At 41.5% G+C, this 13,494-nt stretch overlaps 1 protein-coding gene across 5 annotated transcripts in view; it reads left to right on the forward strand.

Moving 5' to 3' along the window:
- The first annotated feature begins 7,459 nt into the window (after positions 1-7,459).
- FAM169A (family with sequence similarity 169 member A) overlaps positions 7,460-13,494 on the forward strand; it is a 65,694-nt gene continuing 59,659 nt past the window's right edge. For 3 of the 5 annotated variants that reach the window (XM_060009303.1, XM_060009306.1, XM_060009307.1), the window contains exon 1: positions 7,460-7,703. The gene's annotated coding sequence lies outside the window, so the exon portion shown is untranslated. Of the gene's footprint in view, positions 7,704-7,809; positions 7,906-8,152; positions 8,228-13,494 lie in introns of those variants that run through there. The other 2 variants (XM_060009305.1, XM_060009304.1) reach the window with 2 other exon arrangements.

A 13,494-nucleotide genomic window follows, 5' to 3' on the forward strand; every position in this document is an offset into this window, starting at 1 on the left:
ATTCCTGGGGCACCGCCCCTTTACCTCAACCACGAACCAATTAGAAGAAAATCACACACCCTCCTCACCCCAAATTTTGCCTGTAAAAACTTTTCCCAAAAATTCTCGAGGAGCTCGGGTTTTTGAGCACAAGCCACTCATTCTCTTCTCTTGGCCCTGCAATAAACCTTTCTCTGCTCCAAACTCCCACATTTTGGTGTGTTTGGCCTCACTGTGCATGGGGCACATGAACTTGTGTCCAGTAACAACACTGGGTTGTGGTGAAGGAAAGTGCAGCGTTTATTTCAGGGTGCCAAGCAAAAAGTCCAGGGCAGCTAGTGCTCAAAATACCCAACCTGCCTGATGGGTTTCAGGGAGGCATTTTTATTCTTTATTTTTTTAAATTAATTATTTATTTATTTTTGGCTGCATTGGGTCTTCGTCACTGTGCGGGGGCTTTTCTCTAGTTGCAGAGAGCAGGGTCTACTCTTTGTTGCGGTGAGCGGGTGAGCGGTCTTCTCATTACAGTGGCTTCTCTTGTGAAGCACGGGCTTTAGGCACGTGGGCTTCGGTAGTTGTGGCTCGCAGGCTCTAGAGCGCAGGCTCAGTTAGTTGTGGCGCATGTGCTTAGTTGCTCCGCGACACGTGGAATCTTCCTGGACCAGGGCTTGAACCTGTGTCCCCTGGCAGGTGGATTCTTAACCACTGTACCAGCAGGGAAGTCCAGGGAGGCATTTTTAAAGGCAAGATACGGAGGGGAGTTGCAGGGTATGTGATCAGCTCATGCACAATTCTCTGATTGGTGGATGATGAGTTAACTGGCTGATGTCACAGGAGCTAACATTATCAATCCTCAGGCTCCAGTAGGTTGGGGTCATCAAATAGTCAACTTCTTCCATTTGGTGGGGGTTTTAGCATCTCAGTAAAACAACTGAGGAAATGTGCATCAGATACTATTATCTAGGTACTTCAGGGAGGAACTAAAGCAGAGGGAATGGGAGGGCGCAGTCTGTTCTGGGAAGACCCCATAGGATCCTGCTTCGTTACACCACAAGAACTCAAGAGGGATAGAGAGGGAAATTGCCCCCCTGTCCCCGACAACCCTGAGCTCCAGTTCCTAAAGATCTGTTTCAGATGTTCCCACCTGAATGTCTCACAGCACAGAAAACTCAACATAGCCAAAATGGAATTCATGATTTTACCTCCTAAATTCTCCTTCTCTAGTGATGCCTATTTTAGTAAGCAGCACCGATATCTACCCTGGTTGAAGCCAGAAGCCTGGTTGTCTTGCTTCTCTTCTCTATTACTTTGCACATTTTGCCAAGTCCTGTTGATTCCACTTCCCACCTTTGAGCTTTAGAATTCATTTACTTCTCTTCATCCTCCCTGTGACCTCTAGACCAGACGGCCCTCTCTCACCCAGATTAATTAATCAGCTCCAAAACTGGTTCCCTGCCTCAGTCATATTTTCTTCATTTCATTTTCCCCATTGCAGCCTGAGAAAATTTGCTAACATGTGTCACTCTGAAACTTAAACTTTTTAAACAGCTCTCCCTCGCCTTTGGGAGGGAGTCCATACTGACCATGGCTGACCAGGGCTTTTTAGAGGAATAACTGGTCCTGCCTGTTTCTCTGGTCTCATTTCTTGACACCCTGCACTCTGCTAAAAGCACTAGTTGTCTTCTCAGTTCTGCCAGCAAACCACTGTTCTACAGGCACATCCACATTTCTTGTTGGCTCTGCCTGTCCCATTTGTCACATCACAGGGTCTATACAGCACAGTGCCTGGCATAACAGACTTTTCAAAAGACAAATGTTCAGTTAATAAATATATAATATTGGGTGAGAGGGTGTTAATATAAATATTTTCTAGAAGCTTGGATATATACTAACTGAGAAGCAGTATAGTTAAGTCTAAAGTCTAGCATTTAAAGTCTAGTATAATTCAGGACAATGGTCAAATTCCTGCTCTACCACCTTGGGTCAATTTCTTCATCTCCCTAAACCTCAGTTTCCTCATCTTTGAAATAAGGATATAGTATCTACCTGAAATAGATAGTGTGAGGATTAAACAAGACAACTTAAGTAAAACATTTAGTACAATGTTTGGTACATAAGTGTTTAATAAACGTAACCCGGCAACAATGACAACGGTGACCATGATACTTTGCCTCCAGATGGGCAGTCCATTTGCATGTCAACCTATTATAGAGTGAGTAGCTGTTTCAATAAGCTTTGTGGTTGCCATTAGTGATTAAAAATAATACCTCTTATTGCCTGCAATAAGATAGGCAAACTTTTTTGTATTTCTTTGATTAATATTAATATACCTCTTTAGACATTCATGGTATTATTTATACATTTTGGCTTTAAAAAAATGCTTTAGTGACATCATGCACATAACTTCTTTTTCACTGTTTTGAAATTTTTACTTATTTTCTTGTCGTTTATTCAATAGCCACTTTAGGAAATAGACTCAATAAAAAACATTAGATTGTAGTTAATTTTTTCTTCTTTTTAAAAGTTTCCTTAAGTATTAAGGGGAACATTCACACTTTCATCACTTCTGATACGTATTGCCAGGTGGCTTTCTATGAAATATAGACTACTTATTCTCATCTTAGGATCCCTCTTGATGCCTTGATTCTTCTACTTATTTTTAATTAAAAATGAAAAACATAATTATACTTTTCTGTACATTCCTTATACACTTGGCATGGCGATTACTTTGGCCAGTAACTTGTTTCTAGACTACTACAGCCACTTCTTATCCTTCCTCACAGTGATATTCCAGACTTACTGAGGTCATGTGTGAAATGTTTAAAATCAAATGCACTAAATGATCAAGTATAAGATATTCTTTTCATGGTCAGGGAGTAGTGTGTTTTCTTCATCAAATACTAGGTAGGTAAGTCACAGAGAGCACTGATTTCTGCAAAATGCAGTTCCTTAAGACAGCAGCAAAATCATAGAAGAGCATCTATAAAGTATAGTATACATATTATAGAAGTGTGTTCTTTTTTTTCTAGCCATAGCAAGGAGACAGTGTTTAACTTTGAATTTTAGTGAGGATTGCATTTGTTGGCAAGTGACCAAGAAGACTGGGGGTAGGCAGTCTGGAATTGGTGTGGTAGTTCCATCACGTCATGATTGTCCCATGTTACTATATCTTGACTCTGGCATAGTTAATACATGGGTTTCATTCTCATGGTCAGCTCATGGTTACAAGATGGCTGCTCTGATCCTAGAGGTAAGGCCTTCTTCCAGGCAGGAAGGAGAAAAAAGCACAAATGGCAAAAGGCAAAGGGATCGCTCAGCGTGTCTTTTATCAGGGGAAAAAAAAAAAAAAGCTTTCTTGGAAAGCCATACCAAATAATCTTCTGCTTACATTTCATTGACCAAAATGATCATAAGCTGCAAGAGGAGTCTGGGAAGGAAAATAGTTTTGGTTGGACACATTGCCACCCTGAACAAAATTGGGTCTGGCAGAGAGAAGGGGAAAATGGATATTAACTAGGCATCTTGCTATATATGGATATAAATATGTAATTTTTCTTTAGTAATATGAAAAATACCACAGCTTCTTTCTCTTAAACTGAGCCTAAACTTACCAAGTACTCTGTGCTTAAATTTGTATCTCATATTAGATCAAACCAAACCAGAAGAAGAAATGTAACTGGTCTTCTCAAACCTGTTATTTCTCTTGTTCTTCAGGTTCTTTTTTCTTCTTTTTCTCAGTGCATAGTACCATTCAGGAATTTGAAATCCTCAGATAGTAGTAGTGTTTGACAAAGAAAACCCCAACAAAATACTGCTTTTAATAATTAAAGCACACCATTGTAAAGCAATTATACCCCAATAAAAGTGTTAAAAAATAATTAAAGCATTCCTGTGACATACTTTATATACCTGAGGAAAAAATAAAGCATTCTTCTAGGGTGAGTAGGAAAGATTACCTTCCCGCTTCCCATTTTCCATGGCTGACACTATTAGCTAACTAGTTAACTAACTGGCTAATATTTTAGATCTAGAAGTCCCTGGGCTACCTCAGTCATGAAAACCTTTTCATTGTAATTTTATGAATTTAAAACATGTGTATTGTATACATTGGACCCTAATTCTACCCATCTAAGTCTAATGGAGGGTCAAAGATGGTGATGAATCTTTTCTCAGGAAATGTGTTTCTTCCATTCTCTAAATACATGTGTAAATAAAACTTATAACTGCTCTCTGGAACCTGAAAAAAAAAAAACTTGGAAAGCAATTAACCTTAAAAGTTTTTTTTTTGTTGTTGTTGTTTTGGTTTTTTTTGCTTTTCAAAAACTAACAGATTATATAATTTTGCTTAATATATATGTGAGGAAGTCTTACAAGTTTTCTAACCAAGGGTTTAATTCCCTCTTCATGTCCAGGAAAATACTACTGGATCTAAGAAATCATTTAAACATGAAGGCATTGGTATTTGGTATGTTTTAGGGCTTCAAAAGTGAAATTCAATCATATGGCATAAGATTTTGTGTCCATGAAAGGCGGTATAGAACACTGGTTAAGGGAGTGTGCTCTTGAGCCAAATTGCCAGGATTATTAGCTGTGTGACCCTGAGCAAATTACTTAGTTTCTCTGTCTGCCTCAATTTCCTTGTAGGTAAACCAGGGATAACATTGGTATATACCTCAAAGGATGGTTACTAGAATTAAATGAGTTAATTTCCACAAAGAAGTGAGTAGAGTGCCTTGCAATTTGTTAACAATCAAAAACATTAGCCATTATTTTAGCCATTAGGAATTTCTCTTTTCCAGTACAGTTTAAAGGCTCTTTTCTGGGTCATTTGTATCAGCAGTCTCCAAAGTCCAGTGTTGTAACAAGTCTCTCTTAACATGGTTTCATTCTACTTTTGACATATACTAACAATGCAGTAAGAACTCAACATGTTTCTTTCTGCTTATAACTTAACAAAATAATAATTAAAGCAAGCATATGCAACAACAAAGATCAAAGCAATAATCCTTTTACTTGCTGCAAAACTTTTTAGACAAAAGCGTCAAAGCATATTTCAAATTATTTGGTAGTGACTTACAGCATGTATTAATCTGATAAAGACTTGTTTTTTTAATTCTTTGCGCACTAAGAGCACATGGATTTTCAGAATATGGGTAAACACAGAAGCAAGATTTCATGTATCTCAGCCAAAGAGGAACGTAAATGGTGATTTTTTTTTTCTTAAAACACTCAAAGCCTTATCATGTTGCAGGTAAAGAGAACGAAGCCAGAGCTTCCTCACAGGACATTCCTCATAGGTAGGAGACAGCACTTCTTTAGCAGGTCTCTGCAGGAAAGACCCTTGCTGCAGGAAGAGAGCTGGGTTTAGCTGCTTGAATGAGAGGCCACTGGACCCTCTCTTTTATAGGGCTAGGTGAGTGTGGCTTTGATTCCTAACTGAGTGGCCAGACATTTGAAAGACAGGCTTCCCAGGCACAAGTAGCCACTGACTACAATAATAGCTAAAAGCCAATCACATTCATGCATTTCAAATGTAAAAAGTTGCATTGGCTAGCTTTACTCTATGGCCCAAGGCTTCAACACCTGTAGTGTGGTAGCCAAAAGAACATCTTCCCAAGTGGCAATTGTTTGGAATTGCCCTGGGGACTCCCACTTACATACAGCCCTAGAAATATAAATTCCAGAGTTATATAACTTCATTCATTCAAGATTTGCTGTGGATAAAACACATGCACCCCAATGTTCATTGAAGCACTATTTACAATAGCAAGGACGTGGAAGCAACCTAAATGTCCATCAACAGATGAATGGATAAAGAAGATGTGGCACATATATACAAAGGAATATTATTCAGCCATAAAAAGGAACGAAATTGGGTCATTTGTAGAGACGTGGATGAATCTAGAGACTGTCATACAAAGTGAAGTAAGTCAGAAAGAGAAAAACAAATATCGCATATCAACGCATATACGTGGAACCTAGAAAAATGGTACAGATGAACCAGTTTGCAGGGCAGAAATTGAGACACAGATATAGAGAACAAACGTATGGACACCAAGCAGGGAAAGCCACAGCGGGTGGGGATGGTGGTGTGATGAATTGGGAGATTGGGATTGACATGTATACACTGATGTCTATAAAATGGATGACTAATAAGAACCTGCTGTATAAAAAAATTAAATTAAATTAAAAAATTTAAAAAAACCCCAGCTGTTCAAAATTCCTGCTCAATTAAATCTAGTTCATTGTTAAGGTCCACAAAAATGGTAACTACTTTATGTATAACATTTAAGATTTCTGCTAATTAAATATTACAAATAAAAAAACATTACAGATGTGAGGTTGATTCTTACGAGCAACAGAAGGTAGAAAATTCTATCTGATGAAAAAATTCTGAGCCAAATATCTCTGCATCAACAAGTATTCTTTGAAGTATTTATTGATCTCATTGATCGTTAGTAACTTCATGAAAGGTCGGTACTATGATTGCTAAGTATTTCTGAGGAATTAAAGAAGCAATTTCAAAGGTACTGGATGAGCTAAAAACAGTGCCACGCCTCTTGAATGATGAGTTTATTTTCCAGAGTTTATGGATAATAGGAAGTCTTAAAATTACTCAAATACAATACTATTCCTCAGTTCACTTATTAAACATATTTAAACCGGGGCATGCATTACTTTAAAGAAATCTACCATGCTTTAAATACTTGAGAGTTTATCTTTCTCTCCTGGGAGTGTAATTAGCAAAAGGGCCCTGGGCGCTAAAGCAAGGGAAATGAATAGGAAGAGGAAGCGAAGGAGGGTGGAGCGCGGTCCTCCTGGGTTAGGGATAGTTTTGCGTGTGCTAGTTTCTGAAAGAGAAAAGCTCAACGCAGGAATCTGGTGGTTCCTTGTAATCTCAAGATGGAAGTCTGGGCACTTGGGCTTGTCCAAATTGTGAAGGGGCCTCTCGACTTCCTTTCGCCTTCCATCCTCCAGTGTGGCAGTGGGTTTCGGAGGGAGGTGGCCGGAGGGGGCCTGTGGACTTCTTCCGCACCCTCCGCATCCCTGTCCGAGGCCGGCAGGCCTCGCCCACCCTGGATAAATTCCCGGAGGTCCCGCCCCTCGCTAGAGGAGAACTCCTTGGGGCGTGCAAACGGGATCCTGCGAATGTTGACATTAAAGGAATACGCAAATTCAGCGTCGTGGTCCCCGCAGCTTACCCGCACCTATTTTTATACCTAAGCCAAGGTCACTCTTTAATACCCGGCCATTGCCTGAGCTGGGGCGTCGCGCTCTGACTAGCGACGGCGGCGGGAGCGGGGAGAGGGGGCGCGGGTGGCGGGGCGGCGGCCGCGTGGCGCCCTCCAGCCGGCCAAGCCCGCACCTGCCCGGCGCCCGCCTAACCGGCGAGCCCGGCGGGAGGCAGGGCGGCGTCCCGGGCGTTGAGGAGGGGCCGCGCGGCGCGGGCGGGGGGATTCGCGGTGGGCGCGGGCGCCGCGCGGCTGCAAAGGCTGGAGACGCTGCGGCGCGAGTGCGTCACGCTGGCGGAGGGCACGGTGGGCTGCGGCCGACCCGCCGACCAGGAGTCGGGCGTCCCGGGCGAGGGGCAGGCGGCTGTACCGGCCCCCGCAGCCGCGAGCGGCGCGGCCCGGGCCCGGCTGGGGGTCGCCAGCGAGCCGCCGCCGGCTTCATTCATTCCCGCGGCTCCGCCTCCTTTCCCGGGCTCCGGCGGCGCGTCGGAGGTGAGTGCGCGGCCCGTCCCGGGCGGGGGCCGCGGGCCCAGGCCGAGGCTGCCCGGTCCGGCCTCGCGCCCCGCCGGCCCCGGCCCCGCACCCCCGTGCGCGGGCGGTGACTTGGACCAAGAGCTGCGGGCTGCCCCGAGGACTCGGGCGCGACGCAGGCCCACGTCGGCCACCCGGGCCCGGGGCGCGCGTCCAGCTGCGGGTAACTGGCCTGCTCCCCCGAGGGGCGTGTGGCACGCCCCAGGTGCGCCGGCCTCCGCGCCAGCGCCACCATTTTGTGTGAGGGAATGCCTCCTTCTCCTTCCTCCGCCCGCCGCGGCCCGTTCCCCAGCTGCTGCTTGCTGTGCCCCCTCTACTCCCCTCCCCTCCCCTCCCACCTCTCCCACCTGGAGCCTGTCCGCCCGGTCGGTCGCCTCGGCGTGGGGGAAGCGGACTTGGTGGCTGGTGGGGCGGAAGCGTTTGGATTCGGGTTCAGCCACGGATGCTCTGACCGCTGCTCTTACCTTTAACGGCTTTTGGAATAGGTATTGTATAGATTCCGTTCTAGAATGTAGGTTATTACAATTTTGTTCTAATTCTTAGTTGTCCATTATGCAATTTTTCGAGGCCTGTGCCCTAGGAAATCAGTGGGTGAAGCTTTGGTTTGTTTATGGCTCAGGGATCTGGGTTACATTTACTCCCATTATCGCCCTTTGGGAGAGGGGGTCAAGTATCTCACTGGCTTTTCAGCTTCTGGAAAGTGGTATGAGTGTCTTGCCTGGAGTAGATTCTAAAATAACCACTACCCCTTCGTCTTTTGGGATATCGTTTCAAAACCTCAATGAAAACGCTCTCGTGTGAGGATTTTGAGGGGGGTAGGGACAGGTTGCTAAAAGACTACCCAAAGGAAAAGTTGTGATTTAGAACTGTTACACCTTCCGTCATTTTCACGGTTCCAGAGAATTTGGTAATTCTTGTTTTAACTTGTCTCCTCGCAAATATACGTACGTACCTAGTAGATTATACTCCGGTCATCTGTATTTTATCACTGCATCACAGACAGGGATTAAAGTCTGGAATGGTGGCAGTTGCATAATACACACATTTGGGCCCTGGAGGGAATTCACTAAAATGGATCTGGGTTTGATGTGCCTTGTATCGTCTGCTTGCATTTATGTGTGTATGTACAAAAGATGTGTAGGTTATTTTTGCAAACCGTATTTTGCTTTTCTCCTTCAAGAGGAACGATTTTTAGTGACTAACATGGACAAGATTAAGTTTTTGGTATGTGGATGAGACTAAGTTTTTGGTTTTTAAAAACCTTTGCTTGTTTGTTGTTGTTTGTTTTTTCTGGTGGGGGGAGCCCAGGGAATGTGGTGGTGAGAGGAGCCTGCGAAAAGTCCGTTTGTGATAAGACTTCCAGTACAAATAAAGGTAAACTATCAGAGCCTTTCACGGAAAGCTTGTAGCTGTCACAGTGAACTCCTCTCTTTGAATTTATGATGAGGATTGGCTTAGGGAACTTAGCTTATATGAGTAGCACCATTGGTCTGCTGCTTGAGTGATTATAACCTAAGATGCTTTACCTGTGGATTTTAGGTTCTAACAAGTTCCAAATGAGACTGACCTTTGAAAGAGTATTCGAATCATTACAACTGGTATCATTTCTCTAATAAAGATACAATATATGTCAAACAAAAGGCTTAACTCTGATTTGGAGAAAACAAAATATTTTATAGTTAGATGCTTTTGAGAGTCATCCTCTTTATTAAATTACTCTGAACTTTTTTTCTGATTAGTTGAAGACTCTTTCACTTAGTATCTCTGCAAACACATGATTCCATATCATGTACCATCCCTAGCAGAAGTGTCATGCCACTCCTTAATGACATGTTCTGTGGGAAGAATTATGGAGGTGAAAGGGACCTTGGACATCAAGAGATGAGCTGAGAGATGTCTTGTTTCAGAGAACTTAAGGAAGTAAAGATTGCCTGCTAAGGACTGGACCCGTGCTAGGTCCCAAGGGATTGAGATTGTTCCTGCCGGCAAGTTCAGCACATAGTCAAACACAATCCCTATATCTTTACACTGATTCTCTTAATACACGTGTCAGTACTGAATTGGTACTAATGAATTTAATTAACCTGAGTTTGGAAGTGATCTTGGTGTGCTTTTTTATCTTTAATGTGGCTTGAGATTTTGAGCATTATTATACCAATGGTTGAGAAATTGAAAAGAGAAAGAAAAACCTAACATTTTTCTACTTATCTCCTACCTAACTAACCCTTTTTAAGCCTTCTGTGTGTGTTAGGTTCAGTCATGTGCCTAAGATTTACTTTTTAGAGTTAATTAGAATACAAAAGGATTGAGTATTCGGGCAGGTTTGCAAAAAATATCATGGATTCTTTAGAAAGGATCGTTGGTTGAGTAGGAAGTTAAACAAAACTTTAATGTTTATTCCCATTTCTAAGATTTTATGATTCTAAATTGAAAAAAAGAATTGCACGATTATTGTGTTTACAGTGATTTTCTTTTCACACACCTTTAGGCTTCTGATCCTTTGTATGTTTTAACCCTGAAATTAAAGTACTAAATTTGGCATGCTTCATCGGTAGTAGGGGTATTTCACAATTCTTTAGTACAACAACAACAAAATTACTCAAGGTTGTATTTATTAAGGAAGAGGTGTGATGATTTAAAGATAATCTGGGAACAGCTGATAATTGTTAGACTCATTGAATTTTAGAGCTGGTATATGAAACCTTAAGGTTTATCTGCTCTGTAGGAGGAATCTACTCATCTAGTCCAACCTATTTTTTGGGCCAGAAAGTTTGTGACTTAGCACATACTTTAAAAAAAAAAAGCATGATTTTAGTTACCAGCTGCTCCAATGAGATGTTAGGTCTAGGTTACACCAAAGGGAGCTTTCATGTATTCAGCAAACACTGAGTGTCTTATGTTATGGACCACAAAACCAAATAGACCCCACCCTCATGGTGTTTATAGTTTAGTGAAGTATTGTGGATTAAAATGTTAAGAATTCCTTAAAATCTAAATGCAGAAAAGATTTTTGCAAATATGTATAGGGAACAAATAAACTTAGTAAATCGTATTCTTTAAGAAAGTGCCAGGGCTTCCCTGGTGGCGCAGTGGTTGAGAGTCCGCCTGCCGATGCAGGGGACACAGGTTCATGCCCCGGTCCGGGAAGATTTCACATGCCGCGGAGCAGCTGGGCCCGTGAGCCATGGCCGCTGAGACTGCACGTCCGGAGCCTGTGCTCCGCAACGGGAGAGGCCACAGCAGTGAGAGGCCCGCGTACCGCAAAAAGAAAGAAAGAAAGAAAAAAAAGTGCCAGACTGCATGTTGGGGGACCCCTGCATTTATGGATTATGCAGAGGAGAGGGTTCAGTTGCTGAAAGAAACTGAGGGAAAGAAGCTAAAAAATAGAATTGAGAGAGAGTGTTGTCCAGGGAAGGAGGGAAACTTTTAAGTGGCAGAAAATAGTCAGTTGGGTCTGGTCTGTCATAAGGACAAGAGGGGTGAGAATGAAAATAATCCCTTGAATTTGGGAATTGAGAGGTTATTGGAGGCCTTAAGAAAAGTAATATAAGTATAGCGATAAGGGGAGAAGCCAATTTTAAGAATGAATAGCCGTGGAGAAAAAGTCAATGAGCTTGACTGTTTGTTGTACAATGATTGATAAAGTAATAAACTGTACTGATAAGGAACTTTTTAGTCTGAAGTATTTTTACTTTTTGGCCACATGGCAAGGCATGTGGAATCTTAGTTCGCCCACCAGGGATCAATCCTGAGCCCCCTGCAGTGGAAGCACGGAGTCTTAACCACTGGACCACCAGGGAAGTCCCTCTAAAGTCTTACACGTATTAACAATGCTTTCAGGTTTAGATCAGCCAGCCCCTGATATATCAGATGAAGTTATTCTGATTCTTAAGTTAACAGTAGTTATTATTCAGAGGCAGTATAATTCCACAATTTAAACCAAATAGACATAAGTTTGAACCCTGGCTTTATAAAAGAGTAGTTATAACAGAGCTTATCTCAAAATGTTGGCAGAGGTAAATGTTACAATGTTCCTAAAGGTGAGCTACAACTAATGTTATCATCTATGAGATTAGGATCGTTTTTTGTTTTTGTTTTTTTTGGTATCTAGTTCAGTGTTTCTAATCTTTTTCTCCCTTTTATTTTCTTCTCCCCACATCGCGCCACGTACAGCACTTTTTTGAGGTACATTTCAAAGCACTGATTTACTTTTTCTTTTTTAAAATTGTGATTTCTCTACCACTTGTCAGAGCTTTTGCTTTACCTTAGATAAAGTATAACCAAAATGAGTTGAGTTGGTAGAATTCTAGTTAAAACCAAGAAAATCTTTGGTTTTCACTATTTTGTGTATTATGTAGGGGAAATACGTGTTTTTTGAAAAATTGAAAGTAATTCATGTAGTCCCCTTTATAGCTTTTGTGGATCCCAGACTAAGAATCTGTTTTCTATCAATTAATCATATGAGTGGAAAATAGAGCTATACTTAGCAAACAGCAACCACATGTTAGAAGTCTTGATATTTAGCTTTGTAAGTTAATGCATATCTAAAAGTCCTTGAAATTAATTTCAAGGCTGAGGAGATTTCTTGCTAAATTTTTCTAAACTGTGAAAAAGAAATGGAAGTGATTCTGAGTAAATTTTGTTTGGAGAATACTAACTTTTTGTATCTGAGTAGCTTCTCAGAATGGCGACAACAACAACAAAAAGCATAGTTCTATTTTATAAAATGATTCATATGATTTTACAGTTTCATACACAACCACTCAACTGAAGTCTAGAAGCTCTTGGCTCTCCTTTCTAGAACTGGCGCACGGATGTTCTTTATTTACAACAGGGCAGAGAGATGTTACTCCAACCAGAGTTGGAATGTATCAGCTGTCACTAACAGGACTCTGATCAGCTAATTGGTTGGTCTGTGTTTTCATGCGGCGTGATACATTTGTGGGTAGAATTTATTGTTGGGAAGGCCCATTTCTTTTACTCTTTAGAGATATGTTGAAAAAGTCTTAAGTTTTCATCTGCGTATTGACTCTTCAAATTTTTCAAGTATCTAAAGCCTGAAGAGAGGATACTGCAAGATTTTTTAAAAATCTAACACTTAAAGAGTGACTGAACAATATGCTTGATATATTCTATGATAATTGTATGATTAGATACATTATGGGTTATACTGACCTTTTGTCTTGACCTGGGAACCTGGTTAAATCCAGGTTCTGGAGAGAGATTGCCTAGGTTTAGAGACTGACTCTGCCGCTTACTAACTGTGTGAACTTGGGCCACTTACTTAACCTTTTTACACCTGAGGCTCGTTGGAAGAATGTATGAATACCTGCCTCATAGGGTCATTTTGAGGAATAAGTGATATAATATGTGTAGAGTATTGAACATAATGCCTTGTGCAAGGTAAGCAAGCGATGAATGATCTTCCATCATCAGAAAACATTTTGAATTATAAAAAGTGGTTATAAATGAATTTGTTGATACCACCCCTTTGTAAATTATTTCCTATCTTCGTTCTCTAAGTAATTGAACATAGACACCTAAGTTACTAGTTAGAAAGGACATCAGACATCATTTGATTCATCCCTACTTTTTATATGTTTGGAAAAATGGATTATGCTTCTCTGGAGTTCTGAGCCTGGTAGAATAGACGAAGAAAAGTAAATCACACTCTCATGTGATAAGTATGTTAAAAGAAGTATGCACAAGGAACTTACGAGAAACTCATGAGTTTCTCAACTTGTCTGCCTTC

Source organism: Delphinus delphis, chromosome 3, assembly GCF_949987515.2.
Source record: "Delphinus delphis chromosome 3, mDelDel1.2, whole genome shotgun sequence".
In the NCBI taxonomy this organism is placed as follows: Eukaryota; Metazoa; Chordata; class Mammalia; order Artiodactyla; family Delphinidae; genus Delphinus; species Delphinus delphis.